This window comes from Arachis hypogaea, chromosome 20 (genome assembly GCF_003086295.3).
Source record: "Arachis hypogaea cultivar Tifrunner chromosome 20, arahy.Tifrunner.gnm2.J5K5, whole genome shotgun sequence".
Lineage (NCBI taxonomy): Eukaryota > Viridiplantae > Streptophyta > Magnoliopsida > Fabales > Fabaceae > Arachis > Arachis hypogaea.
Genome location: NC_092055.1, coordinates 78,099,209 through 78,125,040, shown reverse-complemented (window position 1 = coordinate 78,125,040; position 25,832 = coordinate 78,099,209). Strand labels below are relative to the sequence as shown.

Sequence of the window (25,832 nt, the reverse complement as noted above, 5' to 3'; positions counted from 1 at the left end):
CAAGTGATCTTGCACTACCTATTGAAGACTAATAATAAGAATTGAAAGTATTTCAAAACTCAAATGTCCCTGTACTGTTTTGGATTCCATTAATACAAATTACATAACAAGAACAGGAACTCTATAGCACAAATTCAATCGTACACAATAGAAGAACAAAAAAGCTTTGCCCCTAATGCAATAATAAAACCAGAGAGAATACAGAGCAAAGCATACAAATAAATTGAAATTAAACAAGAATACCAATAAATTGTTAGGACCATCAGCCATCCACGGACGACAAATTGCCTCAATTTTAGAAATGAACCTACAAAATAAATTTATTAAGTAACATAAAAGAATAATGTTATCATGACAGTAGAGTAGCATCATTTCAACACAAAGAACCATTTCTCTTACAGTAATGCTATAAAGTGTCCTTGTAATTGAGATTTCATGCAAATTTGAACGAAGAGGGCTCAAAAAATAAACAAACCTTTCCCATGAAGAAGCTATAGTGAAATCATCAAAATGCTCAAACTGCATTGACATTTGAAGGAGGTAGCAAAATTAGCACTACCCCTAATACCATCATCACACACAATAAGGAATCCACCAATTAATTAAGAAATAAGAATTTTGATTCAGTGGTGAAAGGGCTATAAAAAGCTCACCTTATCGAAATTATCAACGTGAACAGAACCAGGAGAACTTGTTTGATTACTTACTTTAACTGAGATAAAAGTTGAATCTGAATTATATATCAGCAGAAAAACCACAAGAGGAGGACAGGTCAGAAAAGTCTATACTTGTTAACAATAATTTAGAAACAAGTTAATCAGATTTATATTTTGTAACTCATAAACATAGATATCTAACTGATTTGGATATCTATGTGCATTGTGTATTGTGTATTGTGTATTGTGTCTCTATCAGTGCAAATATTTCCTTTACTTAGTAGCTAAATACTAGTTAGTTTTGAACTGACATACTGCAAAAACAGCAGCTATTGCATAAACTAGTGCCCCAATGAATGAGGCTGGTACCATGACCTGACAGGATAAGTTAGCTGCTTTTGATCTCTATTAATCTTGCCAAGTCCTTGATAAATTGTTTAGAATTTGATGCTTAATCTCTCCCTTTAACAAAAGAGGAACATTATTCTTGAAAATCTTACAAAAGAAATGAAACAATCACATCCTACAATAAGTAGGAAGGGGAAAAAAGTGGGAAGGAGGATCAGAAAAAATTTAAGTTAAATGCAAAAATTGTTTAAAGGAAATATTTAAATAGCACATTTTGATATCAGCATATAGTTATCCTACTCTTTAGTCCAATCAATGATTATCACACATATCATAACCAAAGTGGGATATTACTCACTATACAAGTAAATTAATTTAGCAGATCAACGTTGCAATCAAATCAAATTCTATTTGAATGCACGTCTTCAACCATTTATTTGCAGCTTAGCAGCTATCGAATGTAGAAATTAAATAAGGAAACACAAAATTATTATGTCATACCTTTCAATACATATATATATATATATATATATATATATATATATATAACTGGGATTAGTTTACGACATCAAACACAAAAATCAACCCAAACTCCAACAGCAACTAAATTCAGAAACCAAAGCTATAAGATAAGATACCAATACACCAAAAACACTAGAAAAACTTGAAATGTTGAAGCTGCTTGTTTTATTCCATGTTTCCATGTCTTAGTTTAATTTTGATCCGTAAAAATCAGTTTGGTGTTAGCAACAACCACTTTTAACATTTATTACGTTAAATCACTGGCACTGAATTATACAAATATTTTATAAAATCATACAAGCATCTCTAATAAAATATTTTTAGAGTATTAATTTTGATATTTTTTAAAAGATAAATTAATTTATAATTAAAATTTACATTAGAATTAATTTATGAAATGAAATTAGTCTTATATGAGAAATATCGTATTATCTTAAATTTGAGCAGGTGGTCTCAGATAGCACAAAATTTGCTAGGAAGAACTGAAAATGAGATAATGAACTACTGGCATCCATAGTTGAAACAGAGAGTGATGTCCAGTATGCTAAGGAAATGGAATCTCATGAACAAGTTCAGTATGCTACCTCAAGTTCAGAAACCATGGATTCTTCTCCAGCTTGCAATAAAGTAATCTGATAATCAAGTGCTGGCAATGGATTCTTCTCCGCCTTGGTCTTCCTCCTGGTCTTCAGAACATGCAGTAGTCTACACAAAAAGCAGAAACGTAGTCAATGAGGGTACGAGAGTTCACCCGCACCGCAACATATCCAAACCCCCAAATTGAAAACCCTTAAATCGGAATCCTAACCCTCTGAAATTTTAGAACCCTAAAAATAAATACCTTCACCACCACGATGGTGAGTGACAGGAGGACGATGCTGACGAGCAATGTGAGCAACTGAGCACGCATCGAAACGTATTTGGGGTTAGCGTCGAGTGGTTGGTGCTGACGATGCTGACAACCAAAGCTGACGATGCTGACTACCAATGCTGACGACTGATGGCTCTCGAGTGGGGACGAGGAGCGGTGAGTGTGGAAGAGGAGCTGTGGTTCTGGAGTGGCGACACCGATGGATCTCGAGTGGTAGGTACGACGACGGCGAAACGTATTTGGGTTGTGAGAGGCACGAAGTGGTGGTGGTGAGAGGCACGAAGTGGTTCTTCGATAACGACGAGATCAGAGTGTTGGTGGTGAGAGCTGAGAGGCACCAATTTGGCGTGTGCTGGTGTGAAGTATGGTTGAAAAGGAAAAAAAAAATACCAAGTCCCGCAGGGATTTGGGCTTACATAGATTAGGCAACAATTATGAAGCGCACCCAAAACTTAACAAACAGGTTACGTTTTAAAAGCGCTTCTTTTAATCAAAAAAGTGTATCTATAGCTTTTTAGATTCGACTACGCTTTATAAGTGATATTTAAAATATCTAAGGAGACGCTTTTGAAGTGATGCCTCAACAGTGTTTCCTTTTCTTTTATAAAAGGGCACCATGCAAAAAAGCGTAGCCTATTCTGAGAATAGGCTACGCTTTTCAAATGTAGCTTAAAAAAAGTGTGGCTGAATGGGTGTTTTTCTTGTAGTGATAGTACTCTTCTTGCTGATATTCTTCCTGTTGAGGTTCTTCTTGGTGAGGTTCTTCTTGTGGTGTTCTTCTCCCTAATTGAGGCCTTCTTTGTTGTTGGGCGGGTGTCACATACGTTATACGCTGGAGTGTAACCATCCTTCCAGGGTTTACCCAAGTTGGGTTGCTGTCCTCGAAGACTACCTTGGCTTTCGTACACAGCCTAAGGATGGTGCTGGGGAACCAAAGTCTAGCACCTGGATCATTCTTCTCGGCTGATTCTTGAATCCCCTCAGCTATAATTTCGTTCACATTAATGCTTCCACCCTTTACTAAGCAGTGTACCATAGTAGCTCGAGTTACGTTGACCTCAGAATTGTGTGCAGCTGGGAGGATAGATCTCCTCACAAGTTCAAACCATCCCTTGGATTCCGGGATGAGGTCTCCTCTCCTGATGAACCGAGGTCTTCTATCTGAATACCTTTCCCAGTCAGATCCTATAACACACATATCATTCACAATTTCTTCAAGTTCATCATTGTCGGGGCCATTACTTATTCTCACGTGATAACTGGGCTCATCAAAATTTGGTGATTTCAGCTGAAGAACCCATGTTATGGCATTGGTGCTGAAGTCCACCTCTGTTCCTCTCACGTAACTTTTGAAGGTGGGTGTAACAACCCCGGTTTTTGAGAACACGAAATCTTCTCTGAAAGTACGGATTTCTCCGGAAGATCAGTAATGGGAAAACCTTTGACATATCATCAAGTATCTCAATCCTCATTGTCATTATGTCATCTTTAAGTTAGAACCTTTTCCGAGACAAGCTCAATAACGCGGTCACGAAGAACTTGGTTTTTGAACCATATCGGTTAGAAATTTTAATTTGGTTTTTTGTAAATAGTCTCAGTTTGACGAACCAGACTCGATTTATGAGAGAAGAGAGATAATAGGATGATATTATCATTATATTAGTATTAGAAGCTTCTTGAATAATATTATAAGGTTACCTGGTCAGTTTTAGTTAAAAACAGAAAATCGGTTTAACCGGGTTTACGGTTTACTGGTGCAGCTTAGCACCAACACTCTCTGATGAATTTAGCAATGCTAAGGCCTCATTATACATGTACTATTCTCATAATAAATATGTTACTAGTGTCATTTATGCTAGTAGCTCAGAAAATAATTTTTAGAGATGTTTTTACGAGTGTTCCGATACACCTAGTTTTAGTAGTTGTACACCAGAGATATTTTAATATTATTTTAATCCACCTCCAAGCCAACCAATCACAACTCACCTTACACCCCCAAGATCTACAAGGCTGTCTCATTTCATCATTTTGGCCGAAAATAACAAGAGAGAAAAGAGAGAAACTTTCATGAACACTTAATCTTCAAAGCTTGATTTCTTCTGAACTAAAACTCAAATCAAAACTCCGATTTCACCAAAATGATCCTCTCTTCTTCCTCTACATAACCATGTAACTTATCAAGGATGGAAATAAGGTGAGATAGCTGTCTCCCTCCCATTTCAATTCGGTTTTCAAGGAAACATGCTTAAACATGTGTTTTCTTGATGTTCTTCCTTAGGAATCATGCTTAACTTCACTTGAGGGCCAAGAAACGTGAATTTCCAGAAAGTATAAGGTGATATATCTCTTCCTAATATACTGAGTGAGATTTGGTCAGTTGAGAGTTTTTGCATTTAAAGATGTTCTTGATGTGATTTAGGAGGAAAAAGTGCTTAAGGACCACCTGAAAGTTTAACCGAATTAGGAGCAGCAAAACCAGGTAGGGTGTCACAAAATTAATCTTGATTATTTGTGTTTGAGTTGTGTGAATGTTGTATTATTTGTCTGTGCTAAAAATTGGTTGCATATATGATTGATTCTTGGTGAAAATTTGGTGAAATTTTGATGAAATTTGATGAAATTCAAGCTTTAAAGTTCATGTTCTTGGGGCAGCTGGAAAAACGAAACCCTAAGCTTAAATTGAGGTTCAATTTGTGTTTAAACAATGTAGAAAATATGGGGTTTTAGTGGCTGCTAATTTATTATGAATTATAGTAAAAATCGGTTCCTGAAAAGACTGAAAAACGGGTAAAAACAGAGAAGGAATCTGAAGAATTTATGAAGAACATGAAGAACACTTTGAGTGTGATGAAGAACAATGAAGAACACCTTTTTGATTCATAAAAGGGCAAGGAAGTAATTAATTTGGTGTTTGGGGGTTATTTAGTAATTTCAGAAAGTTAGGGTGGTAAAAGTAGAAATATTAAAAGTTACGGGTGGTAAAAAGTGAATTTTAAAGGTTAAAAGTAAAAGTAAGTTAATTTTCGAAAATTTAATGATAAAATAATAAAAAAATAATAAAATATTAAATAATAATATTTAATTAAAAATAATATTTTAATAAAAATAATAAAATAATGCAGAAAAGGCAGTTTTCTGTAAAAGTTTTAGAAAGACAACTTTAAGCACAGAATCTGATAATTACTTTCATAAAACACTTAGGGAGTGGTAAAAACATATTAGTGAGGCAAAGATAAATAAAAGATAAAAAGTTGAAGAAAAGATAAAAATCGAAGAAAAAGTCTGTAAAGTTTTAATGATAGAAAAACAGACAGAGACTAGTGAACGAAATAGGGCAACATAGTTAGTCCTGGAATTGCGAAAAGGTGATGCCAGGGTATTTTGGCCAGTTTCACTGACCTTTTCTTTACTGTTTTTAGGGTAGTTTCATGCATTTTCTTAGGAAATAAGCTAGTTTTGGGTAGATATTCACTTACATCTTGATTCAAGCATACATTGTGCATTTTACATGATTTCATGAGGATTTTGCATGAATTTAAGGACAAAATAGATGTTGCATTTCCCATGACTTGGACTAGAAATTTGATGCACTTTATTGCTTAATTTCAGGTCAAAGGAAGCAAAGAAGAACCACATTAGTGGCTACATTAGTTGCACTAACGTTAACACTAACGTGGAATGGGAGTAACTTGCAAAGTTAATAAGAAAAGTGATTGCCAATAACGCTCTTGAAGCCATCATTGCCCACGTTAAGAAATAGAGCCAACATTAGTGACACTTAACATTATCACTAACGTTGAACCAAGATCATGAGTGGCCACGTTAGAGTCCACGTTAACCTAGTTAACGTGGCCTCTAACGTTAAGAAGGAAGGGGGGAGCCAACGTTAGTGACACTCAACATTGTCACTAACGTTGGCCAAAGCACATTAAGCCACGTTAACTCCCACGTTAACCTAGTTAACATGGAAGGTAACGTGAAGGAACAAAGTGGTCGACAACGTTAGTGACACCCAACATTGTCACTAACGTTGGAAGAACACAAGCCCCCAATGAGCCACGTTGACTCCCACGATAACCTAGTTAACGTGGAAGCTAACGTGAAGAAAGAAGGTGATCGCCAACGTTAGTGACACCCAACATTGTCACTAACGTTGGAAGGAGCCACACATGCCACCATGAGCCACGTTAACTCCCACGTTAACTTAGTTAACGTGGAAGCTAACGTGGATAAGGGAAGGATGAGCCAACGTTAGTGACACTCAACTTTGTCACTAACGTTGGAGATGGCTAGCAAGGCCACGTTAGAAGCCACGTTAACCTAGTTAACGTGGACTCTAACGTGGAAAATAGGGGCAATTTGGAACGTTAGTGACAATGGTAAGTGTCACTAACGTTCTCGAAGGATGGCAAGCCTACGTTAAAAGAGCCACATTAACTAAGTTAACGTGGGCTCTAACGTAGGGAAGGGAGAGGCTTCTCAACGTTATTGGGAAAGTTGAGTCCCAACAACGTGTGCGAAGGACATAGTGGAAACGTTAGTGGCAACGTTTGTGCCACTAACGTTGAGGTTAACGTGGCCTTTAACTTTGTTGAGGAACGTTAGTAAAAAAAGGTGATTGTCACTAACGTTCTCGAACCCATATTTTCACTGAACGTTAACACCACTAACTTCCTGAGCCAAAGCCCCTGCCCACTTCATACTTTCTCTCTGCAAGTAAAAGCTAAGCCCAATGAAGAAGAGAACTGCTTCCAACTCAAGATCCAAAGGCCCAAGACTTGAAGAATCAACAAGAAGAACAGAAGAGTAGTATATATAGGAGTATCTTTGAAATATTTTAGGGAGTTGGAAATTATAGGGAGACTCTTAGCATAGAACTACTCTCTGTATTTACTTTCTCTGCACTTCTAAGTTTTCATCATGTATTCTCCATCTTTGTTTTCATTTTCCAGAGCTATGAACAACTAAACCCCTGTCATTGGGTTAGGGAGCTCTGTTGTAATTTGATGGATCAATACTAGTTTTCATTATTCTTCTTCTATCTTTTCTCTTAATTTTACTTGAAATTCGATCTTCATCCAATTGAGTAGTTATCTTGAAAAAGAAGCTATTCATACTTGGATCTCTTCTGAACCTTGAAAGAGGAATGAAGAGATCAAGCTAGAAATGCTTTCTCATGCTGGACCAAATTGGGTTTGAATGGATATGTGATTATAATCCTCTCAACACTTGGTTTGGGAAATGCATGTGGTATAATCAGTGACCATACTTCATCTCTTCTCATGAGCAATTGACCAAGGAATTGGCTATTGATCAAGATTTGAGAGATTGAATTACAAGAAATTGTAATTCAATCACTTAAGATTGCCAAGGAGATCAATGAGTGCATTGATTGAGGAAGAGATGAAAATGAAATTGATCCGGAGAATGCAACATCTCCTAAGCCCAATGAACTCCCCATTTCTGATCTTACCCATTCTCTTTAATTTCTGTTATTTACTTTAATGAGCAATTCCCCCATTCCCATTTACAATTCTGCAATTTACCTTCCGTCATTTACTTTCAGATCTATAATTCTAGCATTTACTTTCCTGTCAATTACCTTCCCGCCATTTTATTTTCTGCAATGCTCAACTCAAATTCTGGATTCGCTCAACTAGAACAGTCCTCTAATTAAAGTTGCTTGACCAATCAATCCTTGTGGGATTCAACCTCACTCTATTGTGAGTTTTTACTTGACGACAAATTCGGTACACTTGCCGAAGAGAATTTGTTGTGAGATAAGTTTTCCGTGCATCAAGTTTATGGCGCCGTTGCCGGGGATTGATTGTGCATCAACAATGATTAGATTGGAGGATAACTAGATTCAGCATTTTATTTTTGTTTGATTTAAATTTCTGTTTGAGTCATTTACTTTCCGTTTTAGATAACTTCTTCCCTTCCCCCTTACTTTTTCTTTGTTATTTACTATTCATCTCACTAACGCACTAACTGTTTGATATATTGCATCACTCATACTAACAGTAATTCTGACAGATATACTTTCTGCACCTATTCTCTTTGCTTGTACTTGTTGGTTGTATGACAGGGAGAAGAAGCGGGGCTTCAACTTCCTTTGATTCTGAACCTGGGAGAACCTTCCTTAGACTAAGGAAGGAGGCAAGAGAAAAACGTGTAGTTGGTGGTGAAGAAGAGGAGGAACACTTTGAGGAATACTTTGAACCAAACATGGAAGAAAACATGGAACACCATCATGAAGAAGAGGCTCACAACCATGGCAGAGGAGGTGGAGCCAATCATGCTGGGGAGGATAGAAGAGTTTTAGGCTCTTACATCAATCCAAACCCAGGGAACTGTTGAAGTAGCATTCAAAAGCCAACCATCCATGCCAACAATTTTGAACTGAAGCCAGAGCTCATCACCCTTGTTCAGAACAACTGTTCGTTCGGAAGGAGTGTCCAAGAGGACCCCAATCAACATCTAACCACCTTCCTGAGAATATGTGACACAGTGAAGTCTAATTGTGTTCATCCTGACGCCTATAGACTGCTCTTATTTCCATTCTCACTCAGGAATAAGGCAGCTAAGTGGCTGGAGTCTTTCCGAAGCGAGAGCTTGACAACTTGGGAAGACGTGGTGAAAAAATTCTTAGCAAGATTTTACCCTCCTCAACGAATCAATAGGCTGAGAGCTGAGGTCCAAACTTTCAGGCAACAAGATGGTGAGACTCTATATGAAGCATGGGAGAGGTTTAAAGACTTAACAAGGAGGTGCCCACCAGATATGTTCAACGAATGGGTGCAGCTGCACATTTTCTATAAAGGGCTCTCTTATGAGTCAAAGAAGGCCATAGACCATTCATCCGGAGGATCTTTAAACAAGAAGAAGACTATTGAGGAAGCCATAGATGTCATTGAAACAGTAGCAGAGAACGACTACTTCTATGCTTCCGAAAGAGGGAACACAAGAGGAGTAATGGAGCTAAACAATGTAGATGCTCTGCTGGCCCAAAACAAGCTCATTACCCAGCAGCTGGCTGACCTCACCAAGAAGATGGAGAGGAACCAAGTAGCAGCAGTCTCCACTTCATCAACAACCCAAGAAGGAGTGAATGAAGAAGCAGAGGGTAGTCAGGAGCAAGCCAACTACATTGGGAATTCACCTAGGCAAAACCATGATCCATACTCCAAGACCTACAACCCTGGATGGAGGAATCACCAAAACTTTGGGTGGAGAAATCAACAAGACCAAAGCCTTGATCAAAGATGCCCAAATCCAAACAATGCAGCCACCCAACACTTCACATCTAGACCATATCAACACCCCCATAACAACACCTCCCCACATTCATATCAAGGCCAGAATAACCCTACTCAGCCTGACCTATCATCATTTGATGAAAGAATCTCAAGGATTGAGAATCTACTTGAAGGCATAAGCAAAGAGATTCAAGATAGTAAAGCATTCCGAGAAGAGGTGATATCCAATATGTAGAATCAGGATGCTGCCATCAAGAAACTTGAGACACAAATTGGCTACTTATTCAAACAAATCCCCTGCCACAACCTTCGCAGCAAGACTAGCTCAACACAAAGGGAGGAGTGTCAGGCTATCACCCTTAGGAGTGGGAAGGAACTGAAGGAAACCCCCCAGAAACCACAAAAAGAGGACTCAACTAAAGAGGAAGAATAGCAGGACGAAGCTCGAGTTCCCACTTTAAATTTACAAAAAGGGGAAGGAGTGCTGAAGCCAGACACCCCAAGAGTCCCATACCCTCAGCAATTAAGGAAGAAAGGGGATGACAATCAGTTCTCGAGATTTCTGGAAATCTTCAAGAAACTGCAAATCAACATACCCTTTGCTGAAGCAATAGAACAAATGCCACTCTACGCCAAGTTCTTAAAGGAGCTCATGACTAAGAAGAGAAGCTGGAAGAACAACGAGACTGTGATACTAACCGAAGAATGTAGTGCTATCATTCAGCATAAACTACCCCAGAAATTGAAGGATCCCGGGAGTTTTCAAATCCCTTGTATTATAGGGGAAATCAAAGTGGAAAAGGCTCTGTGTGACTTAGGAGCCAGCATCAATTTGATGTCAGTAGCTATGATGAGAAAGATGAAGATTGAGGAAGCTAAACTAACAAAGATGCCCTTACAATTCGCAGACAGATCGTTCAAATTCCCGCATGGCATCGTAGAAGATTTGCTGGTGAAGGTGGGAGATTTTATCTTCCCAGCAGACTTTGTAGTGCTGGACATGCAGGAGGAAGCCAAGGCTTCCATTATTCTGGGAAGGCCATTCTTGACCACTGCTGGAGCTGTAATTGATGTACAAAAAGGAGATCTCACCCTGATATTACACAAGGAAAAGATGACGATCAATGTGTTCAAGGCCATGAGTTACCCACCAGAGCAAATGGGAGAATGTATGAGGTTGGACTCACTTCAAGACATAGTGCAGGAAAGTTTTGAAGAAGAAGAACCTGAAGGTATAATAGAGGAGGAGTCTACGTGTAGTGAAGAGGTTGCAACAGCAAAAAGTCAAATACAAGGTGCACCAAAGGAAGAGAACGAAAAGTCAGAAGCACCCAAACTTGAACTCAAAGCATTGCCACCCTCTCTCAAATATGCGTACTTAGGAGAAGATGAAAATTACCCAGTGATTATAAGCTCCTTCCTCAGCCAAGATCAAGAGGATGAACTGCTCAAAGTACTGCGAAACCACAAAGATGCTATTGGTTGGACTCTTGCTGACTTGAAGGGGATAAGTTTGGCCATATGTATGCACAAGATACTGCTAGAAGAAGATGCCAAACCATCCATTCAATCCCAAAGGAGGTTGAACCCAATCATGAAGGAAGTGGTACAGAAGGAAGTTATAAAGTTGTGGCAAGGGGGGGTAATTTACCCCAATCTCAGACAGCCCCTGGTTTAGCCCCGTGCATGTCGTCCTAAAAAAGGGAGGAATTTCCGTGGTTCCCAATGAAGAGAACGAACTAATTCCTACAAGGACAGTCACAAGATGGCGGATGTGCATAGACTACAGGAAGCTCAACGAGGCTACACAAAAATATCATTTCCCGCTTCCATTCATGGATCAGATGTTGGAAAGACTCGCAGGGCACGCTTATTATTGTTTTCTCGACGGTTATTCAGGATATAACCAAATAGTGGTTGATCTCAGAGATCAAGAGAAAACCTCATTCACTTGCCCATATGGAGTGTTTGCCTACAGGCGCATGCCATTTAGGCTATGTAATGCACCTGCAACTTTCCAACACTGCATGCTTTCTATCTTTTCAGATATGATAGAAAAATTCATTGAAGTTTTTATGGATGAATTCTCAGTATTCGGAGATTCATTTCCTAGCTGCCTACATCACCTTGCCTTGGTATTGAAAAGATGCCAAGAAACCAATCTGGTCTTGAACTGGGAAAAATGTCACTTTATGGTGACAGGAGGAATAGTCCTTAGTCACAAAGTTTCTAACCAAGGCATTGAGGTTGACAGAGCCAAAGTAGAACTTATTGAAAAACTGCCTCCACCCAGTGATGTCAGGGCAATTAGGAGCTTTTTAGGGCATGCTGGTTTTTACATAAGGTTTATTAAAGATTTTTCAAAGATAGCCAAGCCCTTAAGCAATCTGCTTGTATCAGATACACCATTTATCTTTGATGAAACATGCATGTTAGCCTTTGAAAATTTGAAAATGAGGTTGTCCTCTGCTCCTATCATTTCCCCACCTGATCGAAATTTACCGTTTGAATTGATGTGTGACGCATCGGATTTCACAGTTGGGGCAGTGTTGGGACAGAGGAAAGATAACTTAGTCCACGTGATATACTATGCTAGCAAGGTCCTTAATGATACTCAAAGAAATTATACCACTACTGAAAAGGAGTTGCTAGCAATAGCTTTTGCATTTGACAAGTTTAGATCATACCTCATTGGTGCGAAAGTGATTGTTTTTACAGACCACACAGCACTTAAATATTTGTTTGCCAAGCAAGAATCAAAACCAAGACTAATAAGATGGATCTTATTGTTGCAGGATTTCAATATTGAGATCAGAGACAAGAAAGGAGTAGAGAACAAGGTAGCAGATCACCTATCCAGGATTCCTCATAATGAAGGTAGAGCACATGATACAAGTGTAAACGAGCTCTTCCCTGATGAGCAGTTGATGACAGTTCATAAAGCATCATGGTTCGCAGACATTGCCAACTTCAAGGCATCTGGAGCATTACCTCCAGAGATCAATAAACATCAAAAAAGGAAGCTCATAAATGATGTAAAGTACTTTGTCTGGGATGAGCCATATCTCTTCAAGAAGGGTTCAGATGGAATCCTTAGACGATGTGTTTCGGAAGAAGAAGGACGAGAGGTCCTACAGAACTGCCACGGCTCATGTTATGGAGGCCACTTTGGAGGAGACAGAACAGCAGCAAAGGTGTTACAAAGCAGATTCTTTTGGCCCACCCTTTTCAAGGATGCAAAAGAACTGGTAAGGAGCTGCAATGAATGCCAAAGATATGGAAACTTGCCGAAAAGAAATGAGATGCCACAGAATTTTATCTTGGAACTGGAACTGTTTGATGTGTGGGGAATTGATTTCATGGGACCATTCCCAACCTCATATGCAAACAATTACATCTTGGTAGCAGTAGATTACGTCTCTAAGTGGGTAGAGGCTATTGCAACCCCAACAAACGATAACAAGGTGGTCATGAACTTCCTCAGGAAGAATATCTTTAGCCGGTTTGGAGTCCCACGAGCACTCATCAGTGATGGAGGAAGCCATTTTTGTAACAAACCACTAGAAGTTCTTCTCCTACGATATGGGATAAAACATAAGGTAGCCACACCATACCATCCCCAAACATGTGGACAAACTGAGATATCCAACAGAGAGCTAAAGAGGATTCTGGAAAAGACTGTGGGTACATCAAGAAAGGATTAGTCGAAGAAGCTAGATAATGCTCTTTGGGCATACAGAACAGCATTCAAAACACCACTTGGAATGTCCCCATATCAACTGGTGTATGGTAAGGCTTGTCATTTACCATTAGAGTTGGAACACAAAGCTCTCTGGGCTATCAAGATACTAAACTTCGACAGCATTGCCGCTGGTGCAAAGAGAATCTTACAGCTACAAGAGATGGAGGAATTCAGGTCACAAGCCTATGAAAATACCAGGATGTACAAAGAGAAGGCAAAGAGAAGACATGACTTGCGTCTTGCACCCAGAAGTTTCGAAAAGGGGCAGCGAGTACTTCTCTACAATTCCAAATTGAGACTGTTCCCAGGAAAACTTAAATCAAGGTGGTCCGGACCTTTTCTTGTCACAAAAGTATCGCCATATGGACACATCGAAGTCATGGATGAAGGTTCATAGAGGACTTTTACAGTTAATGGACAAAGACTCAAGCATTACCTGGGCAACATGGGGGAAAACCCCAGAGTAAACTATCATCTCAAGTGAAGGAGGAATCGTCAAGCTAGTGACGATAAAGAAGCGCTTTGTTGGGAGGCAACCCAACCTCATGTATTTTTCTTTTCACCTTTATTTCAATAAAGATCACAAGTTGTTTCCCCTGTATAGTAAGGAGCTAAGTTTGGTTTTCCACACCAGAACAATCCAAGAGTGATAGTGTAATTCTAAGTTTGGTGTTCCACCAAAGGACAGTAGTTAGAATTACACTCCACTCCCAAAACACATTGCTAGCTCCAACCAATCAAGGGAAACCACTTAGATGTAGTTAGACTTCAGTTAATAAGTGTTTTGTTAACAATAAGATATGAGGTTCTCAGCATATATGCAAGGTTTGGTACTAGGCACGGAACTAAGTTTGGTGTTCACACACCAGATTAAGTTCAGAAATCACAAGCATACATGCAAGCTAACTATTTCTCAAGTGCTTTGGGAACAAGCAACTTCAAATAACTTTGCAGGAATCTTATGAGGAAATGGTGCACTTTCACCCAAGGAAGTGAGGTAGCAAGGATTAGGATGGTGACAAAGAAAGAAGGAAACTAGAAATCATCACCAGAAGGTTGTATTGTTACTTAATACCATTGTACCCAGAATTGTTGAAAATTGGAATTCCGGATGCACTTTTGATTAATAGTTGCTCGTAGTTTGAACTTTATTTTTATTCTATCTTTTAAAGTTTTGATGCATAGGTCTTTTGTCGCTAGTCTTTATGCTACTGCATCATTTCTTTACTTACTTGTATGCTTGTCCCTTTTGAATCAAATGAAAAGAGAATGATTGTTTTCAAAAGACCAGAGTGGAGTTCATACTAGGGAGTAAGTCCATGAGTTTGTGGTGTGGTCATAAGTTAGCTAAGTTGATTCAACCATAAGGTGGGAAGACAACTATCTGTCATGAATACTATGCTTGAGACACACCCTATGAGACTAGATAAATAAGAAGATCCTAATAAGAAAAAGGGAAAGAACAATCAAAGTTAAAAAATAATAAAAGAAAAAAAAGAGTAAGTAATAAGGCTAGGCACCAATGGTTTTAATCTTCAGGCATGTGTCTGTGGTGCTCCTGTGTGAGGGATCTACTTGGATGAATAAGCTCCTAGGGGTGCCTTATCACTTGGTAACTTGGGTTAACTAACTCGGGATTATCAGCTGAAAGTCCACTATCAAGAGTAACCCTCACTACAGAACATTTAGTAACCCAAAGAGGTGCTGGACACCAAGGTCTTAAGAAAAGAAAATAAATAAACTATGTGCCTGTGGTTTGTATGTATGGGGGAGAGACTTGAGCAAGTAAGTCCTTAGGGGTGCTTCAACACCTAGCACCTTGAACCAACTGGTTCGGGAGTGTTGGCTGAAAGCTTATTTTAAAGAGTTGCCCACTTACAGAGCACTTAGCCTAGCAACGAAAATAAGCCCTGAAATAACAACAAAAGGATCAATGAATAAAAGTCTCATGGGATGCAATAACAAGTGAATATTCTAGGACATGATAAAGGTCTGAAAGCCAGGAATGAGCCTAAGTTGCTATGCATGAAACCTCCATAAAACCAGGACATGACTTCCACAAGAATGACTCATGTCTCTTGGCATTTCTTTCATCATTCTCTTGTTCCATTACTTGCTTGGGACAAGCAAGCTTTAAGTTTGGTGTTGTGATGCCAGGGCATTTTGGCCAGTTTCACTGACCTTTTCTTTACTGTTTTTAGGGTAGTTTCATGCATTTCCTTAGGAAATAAGCTAGTTTTGGGTAGATATTCACTTACATCTTGATTCAAGCATACATTGTGCATTTTACATGATTTCATGAGGATTTTGCATGAATTTAATGACAAATTGGATGTTGCATTTCCCATGACTTGGACTAGAACTTTGATGCACTTTATTGCTTAATTTCAGGACAAAGGAAGCAAAGAAGAACCACATTAGTGGCTACGTTACTTGCACTAGCGTTAACACTAACGTGGAATGGGAGTAACTTGCAAAGTTAATGAGAAAAGTGATTGCCAATAACGCTCTCGAAGCCATCATTGCCCACGTTAAGAAATAGAGCCAACGTTAGTGACACTTAACATTATCACTAACGTTGAACCAAGATCATGAGTGGCCATGCTAGAGTCGACGTTAACCTAGTTAACGTGGCCTCTAACGTTAAGAAGGAAGGGGGGAGCCAACGTTAGTGACACTCAACATTGTCACTAACGTTGGCCAAAGCACATTAAGCCACGTTAACTCCCACGTTAACATAGTTAACGTGGAAGCTAACGTGAAGGAACAAAGTGGTCGACAACGTTAGTGACACCCAACATTGTCACTAACGTTGGAAGAACACAAGCCCCCAATGAGCCACGTTGACTCCCACATTAACCTAGTTAACGTGGAAGCTAACGTGAAGAAAGAAGGTGATCGCCAACGTTAGTGACACCCAACATTGTCACTAACAATGGAAGGAGCCACACATGCCACCATGAGCCACGTTAACTCCCACGTTAACTTAGTTAACGTGGAAGCTAACGTGGATAAGGGAAGGATGAGCCAACGTTAGTGACACTTAACTTTGTCACTAACGTTGGAGATGGCTAGCAAGGCCACGTTAGAAGCCACGTTAACCTAGTTAACGTTGACTCTAACGTGGAAAATAGGGGCAATTTGGAACGTTAGTGACAATGGTAAGTGTCACTAACGTTCTCGAAGGATGGCAAGCCTACGTTAAAAGAGCCACGTTAACTAAGTTAACGTGGGCTCTAACGTAGGGAAGGGGGAGGCTTCTCAACGTTATTGGAAAAGTTGATTCCCAATAACGTGTGCGAAGGACATAGTGGAAACGTTAGTGGCAACGTTTGTGCCACTAAAGTTGAGGTTAACGTGGCCTTTAACTTTGGTGAGGAACATTAGTAAAAAAAGGTGATTGTCACTAACGTTCTCGAACCCATATTTTCACTGAACGTTATCACCACTAACTTCCTGAGCCAAAGCCCCTGCCCACTTCATACTTTCTCTCTGTAAGTAAAAGCTAAGCCCAATGAAGAAGAGAACTGCTTCCAACTCAAGATCCAAAGGCCCAAGACTTGAAGAATCAACTAGAAGAACAGAAGAGTAGTATATATAGGAGTATCTTTGAAATATTTTAGGGAGTTGGACATTATAGGGAGACTCTTAGCATAGAACTACTCTCTGTATTTACTTTCTCTGCACTTCTAAGTTTTCATCATGTATTCTCCTTCTTTGTTTTCATTTTCCAGAGCTATGAACAACTAAACCCCTGTCATTGGGTTAGGGAGCTCTGTTGTAATTTGATGGATCAATACTAGTTTTCATTATTCTTCTTCTATCTTTTCTCTTGATTTTACTTGAAAGCTTTTGATCTTCATCCAATTGAGTAGTTATCTTGAAAAAGAAGCTATTCATACTTGGATCTCTTCTGAACCTTGAAAGAGGAATGAAGAGATCAAGCTAGAAATGCTTTCTCATGCTGGATCAAATTGGGTTTGGATGGATATGTGACTATAATCCTCTCAACACTTGGTTTGGGAAATGCTTGTGGTATAATCAGTGACCATACTTCATCTCTTCTCATGAGCAATTGACCAAGGAATTGGCTATTGATCAAGATTTGAGAGATTGAATTACAAGAAATTGTAATTCAATCACTTAAGATTGCCAAGGAGATCAATGAGTGCATTGATTGAGGAAGAGATGAAAATGAAATTGATCCGGAGAATGCAACATCTCCTAAGCCCAATGAACTCCCCATTTTTGATCTTACCCATTCTCTTTAATTTCTGTTATTTACTTTAATGAGTAATTCCCCCATTCCCATTTACAATTCTGTAATTTACCTTCCGTCATTTACTTTCAGATCTATAATTCTAGCATTTACTTTCCTGTCAATTACCTTCCCACATTTTATTTTTTGCAATGCTCAACTCAAATTCTGGATTCGCTCAACTAGAACAGTCATCTAATTAAAGTTGCTTGATCAATCAATCCTTGTGGGATTCGACCTCACTCTATTATGAGTTTTTACTTGACGACAAATTCGGTATACTTGCCGAAGGGAATTTATTGTGAGACAAGTTTTTCGTGCATCAATAGGGTTAGGTATTATATGAAAAGTTAAACTGTTTCAGTATAGACTTAATGAACTTACACTTGGGACAGACTAACTATTCATACCGAAATTTACATAAGTTATAAATACATACGTTATACAGAGAAATCAGAGCAGAGTAAAGAAACACAGAGAACAGAGTAACCAGAGCAGAATAAAGGGATACAGAGAAAAGAGTAATTAGAGCAAAGTAAAAAGACAAAGAAAAAAGAGTAATGTGATAAAGAGAAATGGTTTAAATTAAGATGTTGTAAAAGTGAAAGATGTAAAGTTTGTACAGTATGATTAAACAGAGAAAGAAAGAGGTACTGCATAAAAATGTGAAAATGATGATGAATAATGAGAATGATGATGAATGATGATAATGAGAATGATTATGTGATGATTTGTTGCTTGAGGCAACCCAAGAGATATTTATTTGTTGCTTGAGGCAACCCAAGAGATGTGTTTATTCATTTGTTGTGTTAAGGCAACTCCAGATATACTTGTATGATCATCTGCTGCAGTGAGGCAGTCAGATAGATAATGGTGTGATCATTGAGAACGATTTCCTACGGTACATATCCATATTTTATTTCTGTAAGGCAGAGGGGTTATTTCCTACTACAAAAGTACCGTGACCACCTGTTCCATTTCTGTAGTGGCAGAGGGGTTATTTCCTGTATACAGAAGGTGTGTCGGCGTACATCCCTGCAATGGCAGATGTGTTATTTCCTGCGTGCAGTGGACCCTGTAGTGGCAGAAGGGTTATTTCCTGTACACAGGGGTACATCCAATAGGAAAGCCTTATCTAGACAGAGGTTGCTGGATAATGTCGGGAGCGACTTAGTAACCGACAGATGAGCTCATTACCTGCACTAGGGCTAGACATGCATCATACTTGGTTGCGCATTTCCTTTGTTATGTTTGTGGTATGAATGTATGCTTTACTTGTTTGTATTCCATTCTCTGCGCTTGTGATATTTTCTTGTATTCTTCTGTTTGTGTTCTGCTATCTGTTTTCTCTATCTTCTCTACTTATCTGTGTTTTTTAATTACTGCTTCCTTGTATTCTGCTAATAGTCTGCTAAACAACATAGAATTAATGAACGTAACTAATAACCCCGACCCTACTAAGAACTCCCCAGTTCTTACCCCTTCTCTCTCCCTTCCCCCTTCAGATGGAAGTAAGAGTACCTTACCATAGTTCACTGATGACCGTTCACAAGAAGAGGGTTCTGCTCTAGATAATCTTCTGAGTCTAGGATGAATATCGTTCTCTGATTATATGTAAATACTATGAGACCAGCCAACGTCTGCACCCCTTCGTATGCGCAATTTAACCTAAATCCTGTGTACGAGATTCCTATTTTGTGGATACTTCATGAGGTACCAGAGAAACGTCCTGTGGAAAAGTTGATGAGATATTTTGGAGGAAATATAAATCTCTCCCAAAACACCCAAAACTAACCGGCAAGTGTACCGGGTCGTATCAAGTAATAAAAACTCACGGGAGTGAGGTCGATCCCACAGGGATTGAAGGATTGAGCAATTTTAGTTTAGTGGTTGATTTAGTCAAGTGAATCAAGATTTGGTTGATGATTGTGTGACTTGCAGAATGTAATTTGCATTGAAGTAAAGAGAACAAGAAATAAATTGCTGAAACTTAAAGAACAAGAAATTAAATGGCAGAAACTTAAAGTGCAAGAAATGTAAATTGCGGAATCTTAAAGTGCAAGGAATATAAATTGCTTGAAATGTAAAGGGAATAGGGGAATGGATTTGCAGAATTTAAACAAGGAAAAACTAAATTGCATCAAACAGAAGAGGGAAAGGGAATTGGGATTGAACCGGATCTTGAAGCAGTAAAGTAAATGAACAGAAAAAGCAATAAATAGGGAATTGAAATGAGAAATTCAGATCTCAGGACCCAGAGACTAGAAAACCAAGTCTAGATCTCAATGCCTTCCTAGATCCAACAAGAACAATTGCAAGGGAATTGTAAATTGCAAAGAGAATAGATGAAGAGTAATGAACCGGAAATGAAATTCAATTAACAGTAAAGAAAACAGAGAGATCCAAGATTGAGATTGAAACAGAATTTCTTCAATTCTCCAATCCAAGATCCAAGACAAATGTAAAATGAAATTGAAAGCAATGGAAACAAAGAAATTAAAGTTCAAAAGCTCTCCGAAAACTATTATGAAAATTCCAAAAGGAAAGCTCTCTTAATAACTTGAATTCTATCCTATTTATACACTCTCAAAAATGATCTTCAAGCCTTGAGTTGGGCCTTTGTTCTTGATGGAATTGGGTTGAAAGAGGCCTTGGTTGATTGCTCTTGAAGTTTGAAGAAGAACCAAAGTGAACCAATTGAACCGGGTTTGAGGTTAGCCAAAGTTGGACCTAAAGTTTGAGCCAAAGTTAGGGGTCTAACTTTGGCCCCAACTTTTCATAGCAGCAAGCCAAATCCTTCTGGTATGGACGTTGGTGCCAACGTTAGGGGTCTAACTTTGACCCTAACGTTGGCCTTGTTTATATACTAGTGGCGCCAACTTTGTCCTCTTGTCATCTTGCCAATTTTATGCCCAATATAGACTATCATATATGGTTGGAAAGCTCTGAATGTCAGCTTTCTAACCCACTTGGAATCACTTCAATTGGACATCTACAACTCAAGTTATGATCATTTGAAGAGGGCATGGTCGCTGGCTTTAGTGTGCAGCGTTTGAGGTAACGTTAGCCCTCAAACATTGGCGAAAACGCCAGTTCTGGAGGCTCAAATGTATTGTCCACCCCATACTATTATACATTGTTGGAAAGCCCTGGATGTCTACTTTTCAATGCTGTTGGGAGCACATTATTTGGAGCTCTACAGCTCGAGTTATACTCCTTTGAAGGTGCAGAGGTCAGTTGGCCTCACTGCAGGTTGCCACCATGTTCGTTTATGCACATTGCGGGGCAGTTTTCTCCCTCAATTTTAGTGTCCACCATGCAGTGCCGTATATGCTTGGAAAGCTCTTGATTCCTACTTTCCAATGCTTCTTGAATCACCTCATTTGGAGCTTTGTAGCTCAAGTTATTCTTGTTGGAAGTATACCCCTTGTATGCCTTGTGGTGTGTGGCGCCAACGTTAGATGGCCAGGGAGGAATTCATGTGCCAACGTTAGCCTCCAAGTTAGGGGGCTAATGTTGGCGCAAACGTGGGATGGCCAGGGAGGAAATTTCAAGTTCCAACGTTAGCCTCCAAGTTAGGGGGCTAACGTTGAGGCTAACTTCTTGCTTCCTGGTTCAATTTTACTTATACCATTGTCCTCTCTTCACTCCTAGCCATTCCTCTTTGCTTCAACCTTTCTCCAAGCTTTCTTCACCTATCATTAATCAACCAAACACATCAAAGCTATGCTCAAAATCATGAGATATTCATTCTTTCATAATATGTGACAATTTTAGCATAAAACCTCATGAAATAGCATGAATTCATACATGGTTGATTAAATCAAAGGAAACATGAAAATCTACCCAATTGGCTTGCTTATGGCTCAAGAAAGTGCATAATTCAATTGAAAACAAAAGAAAAAGGCTAGTTAAAATAGGCTAAGATGACTTGTCATCAAAAGTCTGATCGTGCAGAGGAGTAGCAGATGATGTTCTATCTTTTGATGATGTTCCACCTGACTTGAGTTGTGAAGACTTAGAACGTACTTTCCCTCGCTTTAGTAGTTTAGAGGGACTAGGTGAGTATAGAGTCTAGGCTAGCCTAGGTGCTAGCTTAGGGACCTCTTGAACAGGTCAGGACCTGGGATGTTGTATGTATGTATATGTATATAGTTATTATCTAGCTATACCTAGGGGTGTTCTAACTAAAGGTCTATACTCTAATAAAGGCTGGATAACTGAATGTTGCTAGCTACTTGTGATATATTTATGTGTGGTTGCTTATAACTGTTTTATCTGTTATCAGCTGTGAGTTGATTATGAATGATTCCGTCTATTAATCCAAATGTTTTCAAAAAAAAAAAAGTACCTCGCTAACTAACTACGCTTTTAACAATGAATCAGGCTCATATAATAAATAATAGTTAATATATAGGATGAAAAATTGGTAGCACTCAGTTTCTGGTATGTCCTAGGCGTACTGAAAATTGGGTCGTTACAATTTGGTATCAGAGCAGTTCGTTCCCAGTAGAGCCTGGGGAGTGGACTGACTATGCTTCATTGCATACTCTGCTTGTGTGTCTCACGCCATTAGGGTATCTTTAAGATACATTTGGCATGAATGTCTATGAGTGCTCATTTTGGGAATGCTCGTGCCTTACTTGAAATATTAAGACTGATCACCTTAATATTGATTGTTTGGTGCGGATAGGACCTTAATGACTGCGAATAGACATTGTTTAATCGAGTTCCGAATGACGAATCGATGCGAGGCACAGCTATCCTCATAACTGTTATGATCTCCATGGTTATGGTTATGTTATATTTGGATGCTGTAAGGAACGAACGCTTATTTTACTTGTGAGGAATCTGGACACACAGCTAGGATGTACCCAAGAAAGTTTTTTCGGAATCTAGTGCGAACCCAGCAACAAGGTCGAGTGTTTGCCATGACTGCTGATGATGCTATGCAATCAGACGTCCTGATCCAAGGTCAGTGTATTGTCAAAGATCGATTTCTAACTGTACTGTATGACTCGGGTGCATCGCACTCCTTTGTTTCTTTAACTGTTGCTCGTGAGTTGGGACTAGATTTCTCTAAGTTGAACTTTGATCTGATTGTCCATACTCCTGCATCCCAAAATGCTTTGACTAGTTTAGTGTGCCTGCAAGTACTATTCACTATTATGAACAGAACTTTTATACATGATCTAATATGTTTGCCTCTATGTGGTTTAGAAGTTATTCTAGGGTTAGATTGGTTATCTAAGTATCATGTTTTCCTTGATTGCTATGAAAGAACTGTTGTTATTCCGTCTGATAGTTTAGATATTAAACCATTTCTGTCTCATACTTTATATCGGAATTCTGTAAGAGTTGCATTAGACGGGAGTGATTGTAAGGGGTACGTTCTGTTAGCGGCTAGCTCGAATGATAGTGAACTAAGCTTAGAACGAATCCAAGTGGTGAAGGAATTTCCTGATATTTTCCTGGACGACATACCTGAGTTTCCTCCTCAGCGAGAGATAGAATTCAGCATTGAACTTGTACTTGGAACCGGACCGATTTCCATAGCACCGTACCGGATGTCACCACTGGAACTTGCAGAGTTGAAGAAGCAGTTGGATGAGCTACTTGGAAAAAAATTTATTCGTCCCAGCGCATCACCTTGGGGAGCTCCGGTGTTGCTAGTAAAGAAGAAGGATGGTGGAATGTGACTTTGTGTAGATTACCGACAGTTAAATAAAGTCACTATCAAGAACAAGTACCCACTTCCACGAATAGATGATTTGATAGATTAGTTAAAAGGTGCAACTGTGTTTTCGAAGATTGATTTGCGATCGGGCTATCACTAGATTCGAGTGAAAGAGTCAGATATACCGAAGACTGCATTTAGAACTCGATATGGCCACTATACAGTTATGTCGTTTGGACTAACTAATGCTCCTGCGATTTTCATGGATTACATGAATCGTATTTTCCGTCCATACCTTGATCAGTTCATAGTAGTCTTCATAGACGATATTCTCATCTATTCGAAGACAGAAAGAGAGCATGAAGAGCATCTAAGGACTGTATTGCAGATACTAAGGACTTGGAAGTTATATGCTAAACTATCAAAGTGCGAGTTCTGGACAGAGAAGGTGGCATTTTTGGGACATGTTATATCACAGGGAGGAATTGCAGTGGATCCTTCAAAAATTGAAGCAGTAGTGCAATGGGAACCACCTACGACCGTTACAGAAGTTCGGAGTTTTCTCGGACTTGCTGGATATTACCGGAGGTTTATTAAAGGGTTTTCACAGATAGCCTTACCTCTGACTTACCTTACACGAAAGGAAGTTCCGTTCGTTTGGACGGCTGAGTGTGATAGAAGTTTCAAGATGCTTAAGGAGAAGTTAACAACTGCACCTGTATTAGTACTACCCGACCCGCAGAAACCTTTTGAAGTATACTGTGACGCCTCTCATAAAGGACTTGGATGTGTGCTGATCCAAGACAAAAATGTGGTGGCTTATGCTTTCCGGCAGCTGAGACCTCATGAACAAAATTATCCGACGCATGACTTGGAGTTTGCTACAGTAGTGTTTGCTCTGAAGATCTGGAGACACTATTTGTATGGCAGTCAACTAGAAGCTTTCTCTTACCACAAAAGTTTAAAGTATATCTTTGACCAGAAGGATCTTAATATGCGACAGCGAAGGTGGATGGAGTTCCTGAAGGACTATGATTTTAAGTTAAGTTATCACCCAGGAAAAGCGAACGTGGTGGCAGATGCTTTGAGCAAGAAGAATTTGAATATCTCTTGGATGATGATAAAGGAAGAAAAATTACTCATGGAATTTGAGGACCTTAAGTTGGCTATGACTGAGACATCAAGTGGGGTCCGTTTGGCCCAATTACATATAACACCAGATTTTAAGATTAGGATTCAGCAAGCACAAGCACAGGATTCAGAAATGATGACGATGCTGAGACGGATGAAAGTACAGGAACCAGAAGCTGTAAGACTAGATTGTAGCAGCCTCTAGAGATATAAGAATAGAATTTGTGTGCCTAGCTCTGGAGATTTGCGGCAATGGATTCTTGTAGAAGCTCATCAAAGTATATTTTCTATGCATCCTGGAGTAACAAAGATGTATCAAGGATTTGAAACAAATGTTCTGGTAGTCGGGCTTGAAGAAAGAGGTAGCTGCTTATGTCTCAAAATGTTTAACCTGCCAGAAGGTGAAGGTGGAACACCAGAAACCGTCAGGAACCCTGCAACCCTTGGAAATACCATAATGGAAATAGGAGCAGATCACTATGGATTTTGTCACGGGATTGCCAAGGACCTCAACAGGACACGATGCTATTTGGGTGATTGTAGACAGGTTAACAGAATCAACACATTTTCTTCTGATTTGAGTTGACTATACTTTAGAAAGGCTAGCACGGCTATATATTCAAGAAATCGTACAATTGCACGGGATACCTTCGTCAATTATTTCAGATCGAGATCCGAGGTTTACTTCTAGATTCTGGGGAGCTTTCCAGAAAACTTTAGGAACAGAATTGCATATGAGTACAACATACCATCCTCAGATAGACGGACAATCAGAGCGAACAATCTAGACATTGGAAGACATGTTAAGATCTTGTGTGATGGATAACCAGGGCAGTTGGGATAGGTATTTGCCATTGGTCGAGTTCGTCTACAACAACAGTTACCAACAAAGTATCAGGATGGCACCATATGAAGCTCTCTACGGAAGGAGATGTCAAACACCATTGTGTTGGAATGATGACGGAGAAGCTAGTGTCTTAGGTCCAGACTTAGTGCAAGAAACTACTGAGAAGATAAAGGGGATTCGCCAGAAGATCCAGACCGCACAGAGCCGTCAAAAGAGCTATGCCGATAATAGACGTAGACCCTTAGAGTTTAGTGAGGGAGATCATGTCTTTCTAGAAGTAACTTCGATTACTAGAATAGGTAGAGCCCTTAAGACTAAGAAGCTTAACCCACGATACATAGAACCTTTCCAAATACTTAAAAGAGTCGGTCTAGTAGCTTATCAAATAGCCCTTCCTCTTATTTATCAAACCTTCATGATGTTTTTTTTATGTCTCGCAACTTAAGAAATATGTTCCCGATGATAGTCACGTTTCACAACCAGAAACAGTACAGTTATAAAATGATTTGACATATCAAGCA

At 39.2% G+C, this 25,832-nt stretch overlaps 1 non-coding gene across 1 annotated transcript; it reads right to left on the bottom strand.

Annotated features, from left to right (window-relative positions):
* Positions 1–9,078: 9,078 nt before the first annotated feature.
* LOC112787248 (small nucleolar RNA R71) lies at positions 9,079–9,185 on the bottom strand. Its single transcript, XR_003194670.1, has one exon. It is a non-coding gene; the product is annotated as a small nucleolar RNA R71 (small nucleolar RNA).
* Between the last annotated feature and the right edge of the window lie 16,647 nt (positions 9,186–25,832).